The sequence below is a fragment of the Telopea speciosissima genome, chromosome 5 (assembly GCF_018873765.1).
Source record: "Telopea speciosissima isolate NSW1024214 ecotype Mountain lineage chromosome 5, Tspe_v1, whole genome shotgun sequence".
In the NCBI taxonomy this organism is placed as follows: domain Eukaryota; kingdom Viridiplantae; phylum Streptophyta; class Magnoliopsida; order Proteales; family Proteaceae; genus Telopea; species Telopea speciosissima.
In genome coordinates this window covers 43,669,375-43,693,896 of record NC_057920.1, presented here as the reverse complement: position 1 = coordinate 43,693,896, position 24,522 = coordinate 43,669,375, and the positions used below count along the sequence as shown (strand labels likewise).

General features: G+C 39.8%; 1 non-coding gene across 1 annotated transcript; it reads right to left on the bottom strand.

Moving 5' to 3' along the window:
* Window positions 1-19,080: 19,080 nt before the first annotated feature.
* Window positions 19,081-19,186, bottom strand: LOC122663514. Its single transcript, XR_006333179.1, has one exon. It is a non-coding gene; the product is annotated as a small nucleolar RNA R71 (small nucleolar RNA).
* Between the last annotated feature and the right edge of the window lie 5,336 nt (window positions 19,187-24,522).

The following is a 24,522-nucleotide window of genomic DNA, read 5'->3' as shown; positions in this document are numbered from 1 at the left end:
TACATTTACTACATCTGACAGTACTAGACCTCTTCCTAATATCTTCTTTAGGTGTCTTATCTTGTTCTCTCCTCCTTGAATTATTTGGTCTGCCAATTGATCTCTTCATTGGTGGTGAAAGTAGGGATCTCTCTTCTAAAGTGCTTAGATCAGACATTGGATCAATCAGTCCCTCATGAGCCAGTATATACCAATTTGTTGAGTAGTATGAATCACATTATTGCAGAAGAGGTAACCTATTAAATTGAATGCATGCTCCCACATGTTTACATGGCAATCCAGTTGCTATATTGATCTCATATTCACAAAAGTTATTTGTCATGTCCATCACATACCTAACACTGTTATCCTGTACCTCATACTTATCTCCTCCGGATATTGTTGGTCTACAATACCTGACACCTTTATGAAAATCATCACGTTTTTGCTTCATTCTTGGAGTGATAGTCTCTTTAAAGTTACAACCCTTTGAATACCTTTTCTATAACCTACCCATCAACTTAGATCTGATTACATCAAGTAAGGTAAGGACTGGTTTATCCCTGCATGGTCCAACCCAATGGTTGAATGACTCAGTCATATTGTTAGTTATTTGATCACTCTTGGCTCTGTGATCAAATGCATATCGACTTCACATGCTAACTGGAGTCTTCATCAACCAATCATATGCATCCTTCCTTTCTACTTTCCTACCATCCATGGCCCTTTGAAATTGAAAAACAATGTATGCTTTGCTGGCTCTCCAGAAATAACCTCGTAATGCAAGCCCACCACCAAGCACTTTCTTGAAATTATTGTATAGATGTCTGTTGCAGTGTCGATGGTTTACTTCTGGAAAAATGGTTGAAATTGCTTCAATAAGACCTTGTACAAAACATATTGATTTACATCATATTACTAACCATAAGTGAGGGATCTTAAGAAAAAAATTATAAATTTGAACTTAAGCTTAAGAAAAAGATTATACCTTCTGTTTGTCAGTTATAAATGTGAGCATATCATGAGGGGCTATTGTTCCATTGTAAACCTTTTCTATGCATCTCTCAATGGATTCATGTAAATGGTGGAGGAAGAATAGCCAACTGTCCTTTCCTTCAGATTCCACAACTCCATATACAACTGGAAATATCCCATTATTTCCATCAACTAAAATTGTAGAAACTAAGACTCCACCATATAAACCTTTAAGATGACAGTCATCAAGGCCTATGAATGGCCTACATCCCTTCAAAAATCCTTATATGCATGCATCAAAGCATACAAGCACACTCTTGAACTGTGGATTTACTCTCACCACCCCATATGCATCCTCCTCTCCATATTTATTTCCATTCTAGTATTGGATAACATATGAATTACAAGGGTTTTTTGCCTTTATCATGTCCCCATATGATTCCAACTTCTTAAATGAATTTGCATGGCTCCCATCAATTTCTTCCTTAGCTCTCCATCTTGCCCTATACAGTCCCATATTAGTTGTATCCACATTGTACTTCTCTTTCAACATATTTTCAATTACCTTGTTGCTCATTCCAGGGTCTGCCCTAAGATTGGAAGCAAGTTTCTTTGCTATCCATTTTGAAGTTACATTCACGTTGCTAACTTCTCTCCTACAAGTATGACTGTCCACAAGTGTCTTAACTACAAATGTGATACGATCCCTAAGCATTAGTGAAGCATGGATCCTCCATGAACATCCATCCCTCGCACATATTGTAGTTACTCTTGATTTCTCACTGTTTTGTATCTAAGCTTTGAAGACCTCTTGAACTTCATAATTCTCTAGGACCTCCCTGAAATGATTCACATTCTTGAATTCTTGACCAACTCTAAATGTGATATTTTGGTCCACATCACCTTCTCCATCAATCACATTATCCCCTTCTTTTGACTGGCATTCAGATATGTCATCATTACAATTATCATCTTTCTCCAACTCTTTTTCACTAACATCATCTTCACTACTACTTTCACTCTCACTTATTTCATCTGACTCTCCAGTTTTCCATTCATCATCAGATGTATCACTGATGACCTGATTTTCATTCACTTCCTTGTTAGCTAGCTTGCAAGGTGAATCAACATTTTCAAATGCAACACTGGTACCACTTGTGGTAGATGCCCTGAGAAACCCACAACCTCTGCTAACATATCTAGTAAACATCTCAACCTCTTGAAATGACATACCAAACCCACTCATACTGGCAGTACTCTTGTTGTAAACAGTCACACCAGCATGATTTCCATATCTAGGCTCAAGAACACTAGTGTTACTATAGTCATTCCTCACAACAGGATTAATTTGTGAGGTACTATTAATACCAGCATTTCTTCTTGCAGTGGGTATAGTATCAATGCGTGTAGTACCAATGGCTATAGTACCAATGGCTACACTACCAATGGCACCACTCATTAACTTCGGTAAACCTAAAATACTACCACCCCTCCTTATAGTTGCTTTTGATCTCCTACTAGCAGTCTCAATTTCTCTTGTTAAATTACCACCAAATAGCTCTGCAGGTGAAAGCAGTGCCTCTCCACTTCTTGGTCTATCGATGGCAGTATCACCACCAATCACTTCAAGTGTGTGTCCATTCACATAAGTACATAACACTGGATTACCCACTTGCACATTGTAAACATATATATGTTTAGTTCATATTGGTCCTTCAAGACATGAAACATCTTCAACACATATCCATCTCTCTCCAAGTTTATATCTTCACCCGTATCAGGTGTTATGTATTTAACACTAAAGCTCACAGACTCTCCCTTGGGTATATAACTCAACACTAAGTTATATGTGTCAGAAATCAAGTCCAAATACCCAAATCTATCCACATCTACCATTTTGGATTCAGATTTCACATAATAATAAACCAACTTGCGTACAGTTTTCTCCATTATTCAAATCTTGCCTTGTAATCAACAACATTGTACAAAATACATAGCCATAACATATTACTGCGTCAGACAAGTATATGATATGTAATTCTAAGAAGCCATTCATCAACAGATTTAAAGAAGCAAAAATGCTGATGGCCCAATGAGGTATAAAAAAATGCAATTCTCTGATTAATGGAAGATAAATTCTGCTAAAAATTTTCAATATTATCAAAGGTTCATATGAGATTAACCTCTAGATTCAGAGATGTAAAATAGGTGATTTTCCAAGAGAACCCATAATAAATCAACAATCCACATCAAGTTCAAGGATGTATGCCCGATTAACTTTAATTCAAATTAAAATTTCGAAAGATGTATGCCTAATAAACTTCAAAACAACAATCCATTTCAGAGATGTAAAATTGAAATTGGGTGATATAGAAACAAGTGTATTTCTATTCTATTGCTTTTGAATTGAATACATAGTGAAATTTAGGGTTTAGGATTGAGATGCAATGAGGCTCAACAAGTTCAAGAAAAAATTACTTACAAAAATCTATGGAGTATAAGTCCCTTTTATGGACAATGAATAGCAGGTATCGCAGAGCAGTGAGATGTTTTGGAGAAGATGACTTGCAGGTACCTTGCATTGGGTTGTTTAAGCTCAACGTGGTGGTGGTGGTTCTTTTAGGTTGCGATTGGGGATGAAGACGAGTTGCAGGTGCACGCAAAGGGTTCTGATTAGGGGATGAAGATGAGTTGCAGGTGTGCGTAAAGAGTTTTGATTTGGGGATGAAAACGAGTTGCAGGTGCGCGCAAAGGGTTCTGATTTGGGGATGAAGACGAGTTGCAAGTGCGCGCAAAGGGTTCTGATTTGGGGATGAAGACGAGTTGCAGGTGCACCCAAAGGGTTCAGATTTGGGGATGAAGACGAGTTGTAGGTGCGCAAAGGTTTCCCCAATTTCAAACCCTAAAATTCTAAACAGTTGAAAGGGTTTTAAAACCCAATTGCCAAGGGTAGTTTCATCAGCTCACACCCTATTTTTAATGTTGTTAGTCATGAATTGATGGAATGGGTTTATTTGTTAACGTTTGTAAACCTCAGGGGGTACGCAGAATTATCTAAAATTGGGGGGTGCAAAACCTCAGGGGTGGTATGTGTAAATTACCCTTTTTAAAAAAAAACTCTTTTATGGCGTGTTATACTGTTAAAACTGTATTATACGTATTTAATTTGTCAATTTTAATAAACAAATTTATCCGTACCCATAGTACTAGGGCTGCAACAGGGTCATGTTGGGCTGGGCTTTATAAAACACTAGTCCAATCCTGATTCCCCTTAGCTGGGCCAAGGCCCGACCCGATCCTGACTTAGGGCCTGGAAAATCCAAACCTGACCCACCCTTAAGGTCGGGCTCGGCTGATCCTGATTGGCCATGAATCCCATGATCATAGGGAGGGGTAAGAGAGATGCATGGGTTGGATTGGGCCAGGGAGAAAATTATCAATTTTAGTTAAAATAACACTATAATAAAATGATTATATTACTTATTATCTCCATATATAATATATAGAGCAAATTACATGCATCCCCAGTGTTTGAAACAATAATAGAACACCCCCTAGTTTCACATTTTACGTATAAATCCTGGACGACTCATAGTGTTAGTGAACTGTTAGTTTTTTAAGTAAAAAGACCATTTTATCCTTTTAGTTTATTATCTTATTTTAAGTACCATTTTGCCCTTATTCCCATTGTTCTCCTCCAAACATGAAAACCCCTAAATAGAGTTAGAGTTTTGATTCATAGCCTGACAAAGTTGTAGAAGACCAACCCTTCTCCAGCGGAGTTCCCCTGGCCCAGCCACCATCCGGCGAAGGGATTTTTCTGCACATCATTTAACTTAGAATGCCCTAACGACAGTCCAAAATGAAATTGCCTGAAATCTAAATGCCTAAATGAACTCATTTTTAGGGTCTTTTCTATGTGATTTGCAGTGTTGGAAAGACCTCCTTGATGAATCAATAGCCTTCAGTCGATCTGCTTGTTAATGTTAGAAGACCTTTTAACCTTACTCATTTTGTCTGGACGTACTAAAGAATAAGAGAAAGCTCGATTTTTTTCCTTTTAAACTAATGAGATCAGTATTCATATACAGTTTATTATTGTTTCCTATTGATGGTTCAACTTTAGAAATGTCAACAAGAAGTTTAGCAATCAATACAAAGCAACCATTGGTACAGAAACTTGTAAGATTTTTTTGCATGAAATTTTAATAGATGTGTTCAGTTTGTCCATCTCAATTAAGTTGTGTTTTTCGCTGGCAATTGATAGTCCAGAAATTTTGTGATGTAATGCTCTTAAATTTGGGAAACCTGATGGGAGAGATTCAATGGTTAGATCTAAAGTAATTTGAAAATTTAGGAAACCTGAAACTGGAAACCATAATTAGGAAATCTCAAATATGTCTAATTAAGTCAACAGAATAAGTTGAAATTTGGATCAAATTCCCTTTACAGTAATCTAAACCCCTTCCCAAAATATCAGGATAATCAAATGGTTGGATTAGAACTAATTTTGAAAACTAAAATTCTGAAATAGAAAATCTGTAGATAATGGAGATTTTAAATAGCAATCACAATCAGATCTTAGAATGGACCCAAAGTAGGGTCGAGTTCTTCTCTTAAATCCCCAAAAGATGGGCTGAATCTGGATAACAGATCAACCTGCAGTTATAGATTTAAGTTGAGGAAATATAAGCTTAAAACAGGAGATCCACAGGTTACTGATAATAGCAGCAACAACAGCACTGGTGAGCACCAACGATGATTTCTAGCAACACTGGCTATGATTTCTAGTAGCAACAGCAACACCCGTGTTGATTCTCCTCTTCACAATTCGTCGGAGAGGAAAAGTAAAGAGATGAAGGGTAATATAGGGTTTTTAAAAACTATAACTACAACTAACGATTTAAACTTGACGGTAGGGGGGTGCACATAAAATGTGAAACTAGGGGAGTGTTCATTTATTGTTTCAAACACCAAGGGGGTGCATGTAATTTGCTCTAATATATATTATATAACAAAATGTGGGTGACATTTAAAGTTTATAATATGTATATCTATGTATCCTATCCTATCCTATCTTATCCTATCTCTTATATAAAATTACGTACTCTAACTATGTTTTTCAAATTATTTAGATTCCCAAAATGCCCCTAAACCCTCTGCCCAGACGCATCCCCACACAAAAGAGACCACACCTCACTCTTTCTCTCAGACTCTTCCGACTTTCACTCATGCGCAACCTCTGAGAGAAGGTAGGTTACTCCATCACTCTCTCTCTTTCCCCCTGATCCCCTCTTCCATCTCGTATTCTCTCTCCAGTCTCCCCTGGCTCCCCCTCTCTTTCACGACCTTTTGCCTCTCTCCCCCTCACTAACGATCTTACCCACCTCCAGTTGTGAACGCCATCTACAAAAACTGGAAAAATATTGGCCCCAAATGCAGAGGTGAGAAATTACCCTTGCTGATAGCCTCTCCTGCTATAATTGTTTACAATTTTTGCTTGCAAGTTTTTTTTATGTTGTCACATTTCAGGCGCTGAAAAAGGTGATGCATTTCTCTGTGTATTTGTGGAGCAACCAACCACCTTGACGATTGCCTCTCCCGTTATGATGCTTCCCTAACCTGTTGGCTAAACAACGGTCCAGGGATCAAACCATGGTTCCCTAGGGAGACCAAGATATTTATCTTTAGGGTTTTGCACGCCCTGGGTTAGCCCATGGTGTCCCATGGGTGCCCCATTTTAATTTTAGGGTTTCCCATGGTCGCCCATGGGAACCTTGGTGCATCCCTATTAGGGTTTCTCCTTCCCTATTGCATTCCATAAAATTAATTATCACAATAGGGACGGAGAAACTCGTCTCTAGTCCATCACATGGCAAGAGGGATCCATCCCATACTCGAATGCGCAGCGGAGAATAATCGATTCGAGTTTCTTTCGCATCCCATAAATATTAATAATCAATGAACAGAAGGAATTAATAAAGAATTGCTAACCTGGTGAGCCTCAAGTGTTGCTCCTCCAATAGACAGCGGTTCTTCCTCCAATGAGCGCTTCAAGCAAACAGATCTGAACCTCCAATGGTGCTACTAAGGTTCTACACGCCAATCCCAGATGCCCTCAAACTCCTCAGCACAGATCTAGGGTTTCACAAACCCTAACTCTCAAACACAGGTGAGAGAAGCAAGAAGAAGAAGAGAGATCACAAGAGGGAGAGAGAGAAACCAAAAATGCAGGAGAGAGAGTGTCTGCTCCAAAAACGTGGAGAGCTGCTCTTCTGCGTATTTTTGGTCCCCTATGTATAATAATAGGGTTTAATTAAATCCTAGATAGATTTAATAGAGCCCTAGTGAGAGTCGACTCTCTCTCTCTCGATCCAGCCTTCTGTTTAAACTCAAAGTGCTACATAGGTGAAGAAGCAGAATCTAATAGGGAAAGTATTAATTAGATTCTTTATTTAATCATTAATGGATAATTACAATTAGCACCAAATCCATTAATTAAATAAAGAGCCAATTAAATTAGCAAATTCCAAATAACTCCCTATATGATAACAATTTATCATATACAACCCCCCCACTAATCAACACCATCATTATGGAATCTAGGGCATGTACATATGTACTGCCAAACCCCAATCCATAGTACATGTCCATATAAGAGCATCTGTGCATCCGATCGGGTCCCACAAAACTCGATAAAACACTTTATTTGAAATAACTATAAATAATGTGTCATTTTATGTAAAATAAATTTTGCAAAACCATTTCCAAAATGGTACTAGATCTAGATTCTGATCCGACCATGCACAGACAGTCTCTATCTTGGTGTTCCCCAATCGGGCAGTGGTGACCGTGTTGGATAACTCCTTCACTCACAAAGTGTTCACGCATTCCCAGAACATCGGCTTTGACTCGCTTGAGTCTCGTCATTGATGAACCAAAGAATGCGATCACACTTTGCAAAGGACAGGTTCCCTCAGTATGCAGGTGTGTCGGTGACACATGTCTATCCCTTCCTACATCTGGCAGTAATACATGAGGGAATCAACAAAGTAGATTCTTCGCCAATGCACACATCAAACATGTGCTCGACTCGCATTCGTACCCTGACATCACATGTCTAGGCATACCCAATGCGACGACCATATGATAAGGGTGCCCAGCCCAAACCCTAGTCGTGACTACCATTTTAAGTATAACTTACGGACACATAATGCTCAAAAAGTTTATATCGCATGTGACAATATTAAACTAAAATGTATAAATGTTCAATACAAAGGTGAACCGGGTTGAACCGGATCGAACCGGGTTTGATGGACATACACTTGTCCAACAATCTCCCACTTGTACATCAAAGCCAATTCCCCATACATTTTAAACCCATGCCCTCCATGTGTTTCTCAAACACTCCTGGTGACAAACCCTTTGTCATGGCATCAGACACATTTTCAGTTGTGTCCACTTTGGAGATACTCACGTCACTCTGCTGGATAATCTCTCTGATGAGGATACTTCTGCTGCACGTGCTTGTTCCTCTGATGAGCCCTAGGCTCCTTAGCTTGTGCAATGGCCCCTCTGTTGTCACATAACAGGGGAATAGGGCCCTTGACAAGATTAGGGACTACTCCAAAAATGTTAGGAACTTCCTAACCCAAACACCTTATTAGCCGCATCACATGATGCAAGGTGTTTATAAAAATAGGGATCAGCTATAGATTTCTATTTTGTACTCCTCTATACAATGACACCTCCACTCATTAAACTCGTAATGACTCACAATACCTACTGCATAGCAGACGTCCGGCCTTGTGCGCAATATAGCGTACATTAGACTTCCTACTGCTGAGGCATAGGGAATCCTCTTCATCTCTTCAATGTCCGTCTGAGACTGAGGACATCGTGATCTGGAAAGACTGACTCCATGTCTAAAGGGAACACTTCCCTTCTTGGAGTTCTCCATACTAAATCTGGCCAGGACTTTGTCTATATAGGTAGCCTGTGACAAGCCTAGCATCCTTTTCTGGCGATCTCTTACGAGTTTGATCCCAAGGATATAGCTAGCTTCACCAAGGTCTTTCATCGAAAACGTTGTGCATAACCACTGTTTTACTGATGAAAGGAATCCTACATCATTACCAATCAGCAATATGTCATCTACGTATAAAATAAGAAAACATACTGCCCTCCCACTGATCTTCTTGTAAACGCATGGTTCATCCATGTTTTGATCAAAATCAAATGATTTGATTGATTGATCAAACCTAATGTTCCAGCTCCTGGAAGCCTGCTTCAGCCCATAAATGGACCTCTGTAATTTGCACACCTTTCTTTCTTCCTCCAAGGAAGAGAACCCCTCTGGCTGTTCCATGTAGATTTCCTCTTGAAGGAACCCATTTAGAAATGTAGTCTGCACATCCATCTGCCAGATCTCATAATCAAAGTGTGCTGCGATAGCCAATAAAATCCTGATGGATTTCATCATCGCTACTGGTGAAAAGGTTTCCTCATAGTCTATACCCTCTTTCTGGGTATAACCCTTTACCACCAGTCTCGCTTTGAATCTCTCGACTAGAGTCCAGACCTTGTTGGAATGCATCGAATCGATTTCAGAGCGCATTGCTTCCAGCCACCTAGTGGCATCAACATCCTTTAGAGCCTCAGAGTATGTCATCGGATCATCATCCGATTCAACCGATACCATGTGGAACTCTTCCACTGTTTCCTCTTCGGTTAGAAGAGTTAGCCTGGTGGGTGGTCTAACAGTCCTCCCACTGCGTTGAGGTTCCTCAGGTGTTGGTATTTCAGCGGGTATGTCAGTTGGTCTCACTTCTGGAAGTGACGTTTCTGAGCCATCTGATAGCTCTTTTATGACTACTGGTTCGGACCTCTGGGTCATCATTTCTTCCTCCAAAAATGTGACATGTTTACTTATAATGACCTTTTGGTCAACTGGGTCATAGAAATAATAGCCTATCGTGCCTTTGGGGTAGCCTAAGAAATAGCATCTCGAAGTCCTAGATTTTAACTTGTCTCATCTTTGCTTTCGCACATGTGCTATGCAACCCCATACCCTAAGGTGTTGAATACTGGGCTTTCGCCCTTTCCACAACTCAAAGGGTGTCTTAGCTACAGACTTAGATGGAACCCTATTCAAGATATATATCGCCGTCTCTAAAGCGTACCCCCAGAAAGAAAGAGGCAGCTCATTATAAGTGAGCATCGTCCTGACCATATCCAATAGGGTCCGATTGCGTCGTTCGAATACACCATTTTGTTGTGGTGTGCCTGGATTAGTTAGTTGACTAACTATCCCTTAGGATATGAGATGTTCTTTAAACTCATCCGATAGATACTCCCCTCCACGATCTGATCGTAAGGACTTGACGCGTTTATCGAGCTATCTTTCGACCTCGGCTTGGAATTCTTTGAATTTATCAAAGGCTTCCGATTTCCTACGCATCAAGTATATGTAACCGTATCTAGAGTAATCATCGGTGAACGTGATAAAGTACTCATACCCATATCTTGCTTGTATGTTTATGGGTCCACACACGTCAGTGTGTATCAACTCCAACAGATCTGTGGCTCTAGCACCTTTATTGCTAAAGGATTTCTTGGTCATTTTGTCCTAAAGGCATGACTCATAGGTGGGGAATGGTTCCACCCTCAGACTCTCTAAGGGCCCATCCCTCACCAATCTACTAATTCGGTCCACATTAATGTGACCCAATCTTAAATGCCACAGATATGTTGAGTTCACTGGAGCTGCTTTCCATTTCAAATCAACATTTGAAACAACATTCGTTCTAATAGGGCAATCTAGAAAATACAAATCACTTTGCATATATCCGGATGCCACAAAGGAATTATTAAAATGAATAATCAATTTAGAATTAAAGGAAAAACTATATCCGTCCAAAACAAGTTTTGAAACTGAAATTATCTTCCTCTTGAAAGAGGGTACATAATAGCAATCCTTTAAAACTAAACTAGCAGAACTAAAATTTAAAATAAAAGTTCCCATAGCCAACGCCATGGTCTCAGCTCCAGTGCCCATCCGAAGACGCACTTCATTTCTTTCCAGGTTCCTTGTCTCCTTGAACCCCTGCAAATCATTGCAAATGTGAACAGTGGATCCACTATCCACCAACCAAGAATTGGTCGGTTCAAAAGACAAATTAGACTCATAAAGAACGTGAACATCACATGTACCTTCTTTAACAACCTCTGTTTCATCCGGCTTCTTGTCTTTCAAAGTTGTCAGGTAAGCACGACAGTTTCTTTTACAGTGACCCTCCTTCTTGCAATAGAAGCACTTGCCTTTGCCTTTATTGCCAGACTTCCCACCCTTGGCTTTCAGGGTCTTGCCCTTACTTCCCTTTTTCTTCTTCTTCCCATTTAAAGAAGGCTTTACCTCAGTTGCATTGACCTCAGCCTTGTCCTTTTTCAAGGACGCTTCAGCCTCTACCAGTGCATTAGCAAGCTCGGTGAGCTCCATCTCCTTCTCGGACATCTTATAGGACATCCTAAAAGGTGCATAGGCAGAAGTTAGTGACGCTAAGATTACATCAGTCTTGTATCGCAGGCTGAAATCAGTCCCCATGGATTCCAGTTTTTCAAACAGATTGATCATTTTCATTACATGATCCATCACTGGAGTCCCCTGAGACATCTTGGAGTTATGGATTTGACTCACCGCATCAGAATGTGCATGTGTCAACTGCCTATTGAACAATTCAGCAAGCTTATCCATTTTACCCCCAGCAGTGCATATATCCTTGATTGAGTCTACAACTAATTTTTCCAACGATCCTAGGATATAGAGTGATGCCTTGGAATCCCTCATGAGGAACCCTTGCATCTCTTCATTTGCCTCAAAATCGTTCGGGTCGGGTTGAGGAGGAACTTGTTCATCTAGGAATCGTGTACGATCCTTCAAGAATCAGAGCAACTTAATGCTCCTACCAATCGACATAGTTTGTACCATTAAGTTTGTATTCGCTAATGAGTGTTAACAGGTTGGAATTAACGGCAGCCATCGTATATTAATCTACACATGCACAAGTAAATAACCACATGCTAATTAATGACCATTGAAAATAATAAATTGAGCACACACACATCAATGGTCTTTCATGATTTGGGTTTTCTTCATAACCCAAAAGATGAATTGGATACCTACAACCCTTGCATGCATAACTTACCCTGTCGGGAGTCATTATACACACCATGGTAGTGTGGACTAAGCTGTCCGCCTCATGGGCTTCCAATATTTTCGGCCACCTGGGTGTCATGTTCAGATCCTGTCGGCTGACATACACCCAAGTCATGTACTTACCTATCGGCATTAGTTAGAATCATGGAATCATGAAAGATGGCCCACCGTCGCGTGCCCTCTCACTATCCATACCCTAACGTATCTAGATGGAGGTAAATATAGATAAATGCGTGACGAGAGGTCCTGGCAATGTCCTGTCGGCTTATGCGGGGTCATGTCACACATTTTCTACATTTATCTTCAATAGGAGGCCATGGACATGTCTACCGATTAAGACTAGTCCATATCATACATGTATTGTGAATAAAGAGGGATTAATTAACTCTCACATACATGGATAGATTTAAACAACATAATTAATCAACATTAATTAAAAGTGATTATGGGATGGTGACATTTTTATCAGAAGCAATTAAAGAACCCTCCCAATAAAAATAAAACTAATAACTTTGGGTGCATTTATCATGCCATGGATGCCACGCCTCGATCATCTCCTCCGCCCGATCACGTCTTCAAAGTAGGTGACTTACATCTCCATAAGCTTTGAGCACCACATGTGGATCACCATCCACATGCCCTGGGAGTCCTAACTCCTCTAAAATTACAATGGAAACCTAGAAAAAATTCTATACACTTTCCTTTCCATAATAATAAAGAAACCCCGCATGGAGAAACCAACCCACCATTTGGGTTGCCCATGGGGTGGAGTACATTTGTTTATAAAAAAGAAAGGGGGAGAGAGAAAAAGAGAGAGAAGCATCACATCCACCCATAACCCCATGTATCACATACATAAACAATCCATCCATTTATTAGAATGCCATTCCCATAATCACATCATAATATAATTTCATGCATGGGCATTAAAATAAGTGAACCAAAAATTAAAACATGGATTCCTTCAATTATTGAACCACCACATCGCATGTGATATCATGTATCCAAGCCCATAAAATTAAAATCGCATTTTAATTGCAAGTGGGTAAAGAGGGAATCTCTTCACCCATCATCATCCTCCAAAAACAAAACAAAATAATAAAATCCTGTTTTGAAAAAAAACTGTTTTTTTTTTTTTGTTAAACTGGAGGGAAAACAAGGGGGGTGCATGCAGCCCACTTGCGCAGGCTGCAGGCACTCCCTACGCAGCCCATAGGCACAGGGCCCACGGACAGCAGCCTGCAGGCCCGCAGCCCGCAGGCAGCAGCCCACAAGGGGATGCGCACAAGGGTAGGTTCATGGGGAAGGGCGTGCACAGAGGCTTGGCAGCGTGCGCTCCCCCCTACATATAGAACATGATTAAAAAATTTTAAAATAAAAATTAGTAATCACAACCTAATTGGATACATGCTTCAATAATTGGAATAAACAAAACAAACCAAATCCATCATCACATGGGTAGGTTGTTACACTAACAACCTTGTAACTACCCATGTGCACATGGGAAGGTTGTTACAACAACCATATCCTAACCACCCATGTTCTAACTTGCATCCCACTCATGATAATCATATTAACCATTAATTATCTAATATTCATGGGTGGGAAAGGTGGCTTTGATACCACACTGTTGGCTAAACAACGGTCCAGGGATCAAACCATGGTTCCCTAGGGAAACCAAGATATTTATCTTTAGGGTTTTGCACGCCCTGGGTTAGCCCATGGTGTCCCATGGGTGCCCCATTTTAATTTTAGGGTTTCCCATGGTCGCCCATGGGAACCCTGGTGCATCCCTATTAGGGTTTCTCCTTCCCTATTGCATTCCATAAAATTAATTATCACAATAGGGATGGAGAAACTCGTCTCTAGTCCATCACATGGCAAGAGGGATCCATCCCATACTCGAATGCGCAGCGAAAAATAATCGATTCGAGTTTCTTTCGCATCCCATAAATATTAATAATCAATGAACAGAAGGAATTAATAAAGAATCGCTAACCTGGTGAGCCTCAAGTGTTGCTCCTCCAATAGACAAGTGGTTCTTCCTCCAATGAGCGCTCCAAGCAAACAGATCTCGAACCTCCAATGGTGCTACCAAGGTTCTACACGCCAATCCCGGATGCCCTCAAACTCCTCAAGACAGATCTAGGGTTTCACAAACCCTAACTCTCAAACACAGGTGAGAGAAGCAAGAAGAAGAAGAGAGATCACAAGAGGGAGAGAGAGAAACCAAAAATGTAGGAGAGAGAGTGTCTGCTCCAAAAATGTGGAGAGCTGCTCTTCTACGTATTTTTGGTCTCCTATTTATAATAATAGGGTTTAATTAAATCCTAGATAGATTTAATAGAGCCCTAGTGAGAGTCCGACTCTCTCTCTCTCCGGCGCCTGCTTAAACTCAAAGTGCTACACAGGTGAAGAAGCAGAATCTAATAGGGAAAGTATTAATTAGATTCTTTATTTAATCATTAATGGATAATTACAATTAGCACCAAATCCATTAATTAAATAAAGAGCCAATTAAATTAGCAAATTTCAAATAACTCCCTATATGATAACAATTTATCATATACAACCCCCCACTAATCAACACCATCATTATGGAATCTAGGGCATGTACACATGTACTGCCAAACCCCAATCCATAGTACATGTCCATATAAGAGCGTCTGTGCATCCGATCGGGTCCCGCAAAACTCGATAAAATACTTTATTTGAAATAACTATAAATAATGTATCATTTTATGTAAAATAAATTTTGCAAAACCATTTCCAAAACGGTACTGGATCCAGATTCTGATCCGACCATGCACAGACAGTCTCTATCTTGGTGTTCCCCAATCGGGCAGTGGTGACCGTGTTGGATAACTCCTTCACTCACAAAGTGTTCACGCATTCCCAGAACACCGGCTTTGACTCGCTTGAGTCTCAGTCATTGATGAACCAAAGAATGCGATCACACTTTGCAGTGACAGGGTTCCCTCAGGTACAGGGTGTCGGTGACACATGTCTATCCCTTCCTACATCTGGCAGTAATACATGAGGGAATCGACAAAGTAGATTCTTCGCCAATGCACACATCAAACATGTGAGCACTCGCATTCGTACCCTGACATCACATGTCTAGGCATACCCAATGCGACAACCATATGATAAGGGTGCCCAGCCCAAACCCTAGTCGTGACTACCATTTTAAGTATAACTTACGGACACATAATGCTCAAAAAGTTTATATCGCATGTGACAATATTAAACTAAAATGTATAAATGTTCAATACAAAGGTGAACCGGGTTGAACCGGATCGAACCGGGTTTGATGGACACACACTTGTCCAACATAACCTACTCTTTGTCATTCCATATTCAATTTTTTGCTTTTAATCTTTTTGAGATGTTAACCATCAAAAGGGTTTCGACTATCGTCTCCAACTTCCAGGACGAAGCCCTCCAATCCTCCTGTTGCGGCTGGAATTGCCTCGGCAAGTGTTGCCTCCCTAGGAACGCTAGAACCATTGATATTCTTTTTTACTTATGATCCTGCAAGAATTTGTTCTTGAATTGTTTGATTTCATACTATTTAGGATCGGAGCTCCCTTTGTATTCTTTCAAAAGAGATGGGGGCGATTCGATGACGGGCAAGGCTGTGGCGGTGGGCTTGTCTGAGGAAGAAGAAGACACCCCCGAGATATCTTTCCTGGATACCTTGTTCCTTGGACAGTGGGAGGACCGGATGAGTCAAGGGGTCTTCTGCTACGATGTCATCACTTGTGTATTAGACGATATTGAGTAACCGTCTTTATAGACCCACATGAGAATGTCTCCTTCTCTCATTAGGAAACTTCACCATATTCTCAAGTCTCCATATCATATCATTCATATGTGAAGACCTATCACAGCAAGAGTTTACTGTGAGACCAAGGTTATTCCCAGCCAATATGGGTTCATTGCTCAGCTTAATGAAGGTCGCCACTTGAAGAAGCGACCCACCAAGTTCTGCGTTGATCAGGTTCTGCATCCATTCGATGAGAACAAGTTCAATTTCACTAAGGTTGGCCAGGAGGTGGTGCTCTTCAGGTTCTCGATTGCTGCCTCGAAGTTTTATTTATGTTGTCACATTCTTGACACTTAAAAAAGGTGATGCATTTCTTTGTGTATTCTGAGAACATTTGTAGAAACTAGAGACAAAAAAGTTCAACTTCCTTATGGAGTAATCAGAATCAATCAAGATTAATTAGGGTTTTTTGGGTTGTCAGAGTAGCCTCTTCCTCCAGCCTCTCCTTTCAATGAAATGGTTCCTACTGATGTAATTTCTTTTCTTTACCCTCCTCCCTATTTGTTCTTTTGCTTTGAAGTTTTGTAATATACCATTAGGGATGGACATTCACAAAACTTGATTTTTTTTAAGGACAAACAAGTGTCTTCTTTCATGGGTCCTTGATCGGGTCATGATTATTCATGAAAGTGTTATTTAATTTTTATATTTTGATTGGATATTCATACTTAAATTGAACTCACTTAGTCATTTTTATGATTGTAGGATTCTAATAGAGTACCACAAGTGTTTGGCTGCATCAGAGAATGCCAGACAATGTCTGGGTTGCACAGGTTGGAGAAGAAGCAGCGATATAAAGAGTGGCATGCACATGGATTCACTTTGAAGGCAAGGTGAGATGGGAAAACAGTGGAATATGGTACTGGAACTTGCATAGATGTGTACTAATTGGAGTCGTGATCACGACGATATGTGGTTTGTGCGATTCTGACTTAAAACGAAGAAGTTATGCTCGTTTCCGTACGACTGTACAAGACATGGACTTTTTGGTAATTTTCTCTAAAAGTTACTATTCAAGATTCCATTTTCAGAGAATCTATGGAGAGGTGCACTGAGGGATGTACACCCGTGCCACACCGAATCATTAAATATAAAGAGAGTGATACTATGCTACGCGAACACTGTAGCAGATGCTGAATCTATTGATCCTATGTCACACGGATGAGTTGGAAATTTGAGCGGTAAGAAAAAGGGCCAAATGGCCGAGTTAGAAATTTGCTCGAGGACCAATCTAACGGAATCATCGAGATCTACACATCCGTACGGTTGGATCAATGCAGCGTGTCATGTTTTAGAAGTTACATCAGTTGATCTGCCAGTCAAAGAATGGACGACCCTAATCTGACTTGGGGTTAATACCGCGTATGATTTGACGGTAAGGAGTAAACTATGTCGGAGATTACATTATACACTCTTGTTCGTTAAAGCGGTGCCCTCATTGATTCGGAATTAAAGAATGGGATTAAAAAGATTCCTTTTGGGTGAATCCCATAGGCTGAACTTTCTAAGACGATTTTGAGGGCTTTAAAGCCTGGATTGGAAAAAATCTCAGAGACAATACCCAAGGTTTTTCAATGAGAGAAACACACTAGTGCGGTCAGAATCGACATTGGAGCTACAGAATGACAGATATTGAAGATCAGTGAGCTTTTTGGTTCCCAAAAAAGGTCTGGAGGACACTGTCATGTTGCATTCCATGGAAGATCATCGTCGCTACGTAGACAAGAACTGCACCATGATTGACTAAGTCACTTTTGTCTTTAAGCTAGATGAAGCATTGTATTTCTTGATTAATTTCTATTCATAAACTTGATTGTTTGATGTTTAGACCCCAAATCTTTTATCGGAATTTTAATTGATTAATCTAGTTATAGGTGTTCTTTTTGTGATTCAATATTCTCTATTCAAACAATGGTTTCTTATGTGATTGCAATTAAATCGATGATAGTCTATAACTGATCGAACTGAGCGTCCTAAGTGAGGAGCAAAAGACGACAGTTGTCGAGAAGATAGATTATAACTAGGATAAATTGTGATTTTCATTATGTGGTATCATTAGGCTTGTAGCCGTAATGATCCAAAGTGTGTGAACCTGAAATTAATTAAGGGATCAATATGGATTCGAACCCTAAAGGCAATTCTTCCCCATATTTCTTTCATCTTTATTTTATTTTCTATCTTTCTTGCTTTCTTTTATTTTAATCTTTAGAAACTCTAATCTTTCATTGTAGTTTAACCCCTTAGTTCCCTGTGGGATCGACCTCTTCTTACCGCTATTCTAATAGTAGTTCTTAGGATTTTAATTTGATCTTTATCGACCGAGCAAATTTTGGCGTCGTTGCCAGGGAACCAATGTGCAGTTGCTTTGTTTGATTAAGGTTTTTCTTTTAATTTTTGATTTTAGGGCTTAGTTATTTTATTTTAATTTTGAGTTATAATTTTGCGTTTAACCTAATTTTTATTTGTTTATTTTTGCAGGCAATCAGTATGCAAAGCAAGGAGACTACGACACATTGATATAATTTTTCTCTAAGTCATTGGTTGTAAGCTTTTCTTTTATTTTTTTCTTCTTTTCATTTTTATTTTATTTGTGTGGGCGTTATTCAGTTTATGCTTGGTCGTCGTGCGTGCCAACCTGATTTAGCCGACCTCGATCTCAAAATTGAGAGAACTTTATCTGTAATTCGGAAAAATGATAGGATGGAAGAGGACCAACCAGAGAGACAGCCTTTAAGTGCGCATTTCACCCCCTCGACATGCACGTCGGCCTCTGGCATATAGATTCCTACCGTTCAGGCCACCCAGTATGAAATTAAGTTCAACGTCATTCAGATGCTCCCAGCATTCCATGGACTTGATAACGAGGAACCTTATAAACACTCAGATGAATTTCTAAAAATATGTTCCACGGTTAAAATTCAGAATTTTTCAGATGATGCCCTTAGGTTAACCCTATTTCTATTCTCGCTCAAGGATAAAGCCAAGCAATGGCTTAATTCCTTAGAAGCGGGAGCTATCACTACCTGGGCTCAAATGCAACAAGAATTTTTAAAGAAGTACTTTCCCATAGGTAGGACAAATCAAATTCGGCGAGCCATCACCACTTTCTCCCAAATTGATGGTGAACAACTTCATGAAACGTGGGAAAGACTTAAGGATTTAATTCGTAAATGCCCCCATCATGCCATACCTAAATGGTAGTTGGTCCAGTGTTTTTATGATGGAGTGATAGACAGACATATGCAAATGGTTGATGCATCTTGTGGTGGGACTTTTATGCACAAAAGTGAAAGCAAGGCATGGACATTGTTTGAAACTTTAATTGAAAATTCTTTGCACCATGCCTCGGCCTCTAGATATGAAAGTTCCACCACTGGACCCCAAAGAAGAAGTGACATTTATGAATTAGGTCAATCTGTGGACATTAATAACAAGGTGGATATGCTTTCGCAGAAATTGGACTGGCAGTTATCTCTAGGTCAACCTCCCAAGCAATCTACCCCACCTCCTAACTTGCTGGAGGTGTGTACTGGCCCAGCTCATTACATGAGTGACTACCCTTTAGCTGCGCAATTCCCTGAATATATGCAAGAGCAAGCGTAGGCTGCCCAAAGTTTTCCCAAACTGGGTAACAATCCTTTTTCCAATAATTACAACCTGAGATGGAGAAATCATCCAAATTTTGCTTGGAGACAACCCCATGTCTCCCAAAATATCCCTTATAGGTAGAAATTTTCCAATCCTCAGACTGCCTATAGGAATATGCCACAACCAACTTCTTCACCTTAGCAAAATTCTTCATTTGAGGAAAAGGTGTTGCATGCATTAAATGGGTTAGAGTGTAATACCCAATCCTCCAGTCTCACACTCAATCAATTTCCAAGCTAGATACCTAGTTGGGACAACTAGCTGATGCCATCAGTCGAAGAGAGGAAGGCCAGGTACCGATTCAGGTGGTAGGAAATCCCAATAATTAGCCTAGCAAACAAGTCTTTCATGAGCAGGCCAAGGCAGTTATGTCTTTGAGAAATGGTCGAGTGGTAGGAACCCCCATAAGAGCCTAGTGTGGCTCATGTGCTTAAAGATCCTAGTGCGGCTCAAGTCCCCAAAGAGAAGGAGACCAAATAAGTTGGGGAGGAAGAGCCTTACCTACCAAGAGCCCCTATCCCTTCATGTTTGGTGTCCCCTTCTTCTTCTCCATTTGGAAAGAAGGGATCAAAGATGGATGAAATGCTGGAACTATTTAGACAGGTTCAAATAAATCTCCCCCTTCTAGATGCCATTAAGCAAGTCCCAGCCTACACTAAATCCTTAAAGGATTTATGCACTCAAAAGCGGAAGCTAAAAATCCATGTGCCTAAAACGGTCCATGTGACTGAGCAAGTGAGTGCAGTGCTATCAAATCGACTTCCCCCTAAGCTAAAGGACCCTAGAGCTCCTCTTATATCATATGCCATTGGAAACCTGTCCATTGAGCGAGCACCCCTTGATCTAGGGGCGAGTGTCAATATTTTACCTAGCTTAGCTTATGAACTATTTGGGTTGGAGAGTTGAAGGCCACAACGGTTATTTTTCAACTTGCCGATCGGTCCATTAAGGTATCTAGAGGTCTAGTTGAGGATGTTTTGGTGAAAGTAGATGAACTTTATTTTCCTGTTGATTTCTTAATCCTTGACATGGAAGACACAAATAATGGGAAACAACAACCAATTATTAGGACGTCCATTCCTGGACACCGTTAATGCTTGCATCAATTGTAGGTTAGGTGCAATGGATATTTTCTTTAGTAATAAAAAGCTCTGATTAAGCATTTTCAATGCTTCCCTAAGACCTCAACATGAAGAGAAATGATTTATAGTGGATCTTATCGATGAAGTGGAGTCAAATCAAACTTCCCAATTTTTAGCAGTTGACCCATTGCAAAAGTGTGTGACCTCTTTTAGGGAGAATAATTTTGATATTGATGCTTATACTAAGGAGGTGAACACATTGATAAATTTACCTATTGGATGTAACGTTTATGTGTCCATCAAACCCAATTTAATTTGATTAAATTAATTAATTTAGTTTTATTTAATTATGTACTTGTCATAATTGTATATTGCATCTGTCCAATTCAAACCGTTTTGTTCACAACTACGGATAGATTTGGGCAATCTGTTCTATGGTTGCTATATTTTACATTCATACAATAGTGATTGGACCAAAATATAAATATAGGCACATTTCATGTTGAACATGATCCATGGGAATTTCTGAATTATTCACCGGCAAGTTGTAGTTACAACTGGAATCTCCGATAGTTATTTTCTCTGTACTTGAGAGACACTTGCCATTTTATTTATGTTCTGTACATTTGTGGTGTGTCAATGGTTGATGTCTACTGAAAGGACTGACTATATATCGGTCGCTCGGTGTGCACAATATAAATAGTTATGAATGTGATGCTCAATAAAGTTTTCACTGCCCATAGAGGGAGAACACCAAAAAGACAGTGAATGGATTTGATTGTGCCAAATCCAAGGCCCTGGTATTTTGTAAAGTGTTTGCAAAGAGTATTTTATTTTATTAATATTAAATTAGGGTTGTTATTCATGTAACAAGGGTGGGTTACATTTGTAAAAATAACAAAGCAATGAAAAGACCAATAGGCAATGAACAATGCAATATTGAATGCTCAACTAGGTGGGGGCAAACTAGACATTTCATATTCTTTAATTAGAATCTCATGACAAACATTGTAAAATAGTATATCTGTCATTTCTTAATCTTAGTTTATGCCCTGATAGTAAACTACGAGTATTCTTCTCCCCAAATTCCTTTCCCCTCTACGGTCAAATACTCTCTACTTTTCCTCTCTCTTTCTCTCGTTTCCATCAGGGCTCAAGGTCTCCTTGAATTGCCAAAAGGATTCCCTGCAATTTATGTTGCGAAGAGATTGTGGTCTTTGTACTGAGAACTGATATTGATAAGTTATGTTTCTTCTGCGACAAGCATGTCCACTCAGTCAATGCCCTCTCATAACCACCCTTAATCTCAGATCTGTGACAATTGTTGTTTCGAACCAGCATCTGTGCATTGCTCTTGTGACAATCCCGTGATCTATCAAGAATGCAGTTTCGAACCAGCATCTGTGCATTGCTCTTGCGACAATCTCATGCTCTGCCAAGAATGCGACTGGGACAACCACGGTAGTTGGTCTATCTTGGCTTTTCACCTTAATTAGGGTTTGGTCCTTAGATCGGGGGAGACATGTAGGGGTTGAAGAAACTAACAAATCTGATGTAGAGGTAATGGTAGAAGCTGAGGAGGCTATGTTCAAGTACAAGATAGTTGTGTCTCTGCTCAATACTAATTTGAGTAATGCAAGATTGAGAAAAAAAAATTTTCAATCCCCAATTTCTAAAGCTGACTCTTCACCCAACCTTCCCCAACTTATAAAAGCTACTAATTTTTTTTGATAACCCATTCAAGGGGAATCAAGGGGACTGAAACAGCTAAGAATTAGAAGATGCAATTTACCCATAAATTGCTTCTTGAGAACCTGGTACTTGAAATGGCTTTGGCTTCTAAGAATCCTCTCCAACTTGCTCAGCAAATGCCATCAACACAATATCAAATCTTCCAACATTAGCAACAACAGAACTTTAGCATCAGAAATAGATGAAATTCCAAGCTGATATGATGTACCGTAGGATCAATAGCAGTATAAACCTCAAGTTTGATAGCTCTATTTGCACACCCACAATGTTCATTAGGTCTGAACTTTTACTCAGATTTGTTTCTGTGGGTGTATATTACTTGACATATAGGTATGAACATCTGTTACAAACTTTCTGTTGGAACCTCAAAGTTTGATGAATTGACCGTGGCACGGTGCTGCATCGCTGCCTCAGTTTGGAGTCTGACAATGGCTATCACACAGTATGGAGGGAACGAAGGATGAGGCAATGAGAGTCTGGGAGAGAGGGAATCGATAACTCCATCAAAAATAAGGGAGAGAGATCGGGTTCAGGGTTGAGAGACGAGAGAGACATTGGTTGATGATTTTGGGAAGATGGGTTGTGCTGAATTACGTTTTAATCCTTCATTAAAAAAATTAGTTGAAGTTGTTGGTTTTTTTCGATTTTCCAAGTGGAAATATGATTTTACTCAACTATCCTCATAAATTTATTCCCAATCATATCCTTAACAGTAGTTTTTAAAGGGTAATCGATGTCTTGTTATGTTTAGATAAATAACAGACCTTTGTTACGATAATAATTCCCCTTTTTATTGTTATTATCATTATTATTTTATTTACAATTCGGGTAGACCCAAGTGGTCCGATCCACATGGACTGGCCCATGGGTCAAACCTATGTGGGTTGGCCCTTGGTTTTGCCCAAGGCCGAACCGTGTGGGTCCCATGGGTCAATTTGCAATTAAATAGAATCCTATTTTAATTTGGACTTTCCTACTCAAGTTAGGATTCCTATTTAAAAAAATTTTTCATTCATGAGGAAAATGGTTAGAGTTTGATTCCAAATAGGAAATCAGAATCCCACTCCTTTCAAATTCTCATTATATTGTGAGCAACTTAATTAGATTTAGATTCCTATCCAAAATAAGAAATTAATTCAAATACAAGTTTCCTAATCTAATTAGACAATCTGGCTCACAAATCCAACTTTCCTAATCTAATTAGGAAACTTTGCTAAAAGTCCTATTGTGTTAAGAACACAATTAGAGCATCTTCAACCAATCTCCATTAAGATAGCTTCAACTAGAACTCCATTAATGGAGCTTACAAGATGGAATTTAACATGAAGAAGATGAACTTTTTAAATCTACACCACATGCACACCTAAAAATTTTCAAAAACCATCATCTTCCCCAACCCCCCAAGGACCCGTTTTTTTTTTTTTTTTGAGATGCAAGGGCCGCTACCCATGCGGTGCATGGCAACAGGCCGCTACTTGCGCGAGCTGGTCGCGGCCTGCAGTCGCGTAGCAAGCAGGGCTGCCCCTGCGCATGATCGTCGGCCCCATACCTGTTGACAAGCTGGCCAGTAGACGCAGCTAGCAGGCCATGCCTGCTTGCCGCGGCTGTCGATCGGCGGTTCCGGCTGGTGTGATTTCTTCTCCTTTGTTTCGTATATTGTCAACTTCAAATTTTGTGTACAATACTCAAAATTCAAAAAACTCAAAACATAATAATGGAGGAAGAAGAAGAAGAAGAAGATTGCAAGTTGATTTTGACATGTGTTTAATAACGAACCTATGCTCTAATATCAATTGTTAGTGGCGGCGGAGGCGATGGGATTCTCATGTAATAACCAAATTTTACGAGCATGCAAGGATCTCAATAAACACATTAATGTACTATCCTCAAGGGGAGAGCAAGGTCACCTAGAACACTCAAATGGTGTGTTCCTTCAAAGGAATGCAACATTGAAGAAGATCTCCCAAGCTTGCTTCACCTCCAATGGCCAATAGTGCTTGAGGAAGAAAAAGACTCTCTTTTTCTCTTTCTAAGCTCTCTCA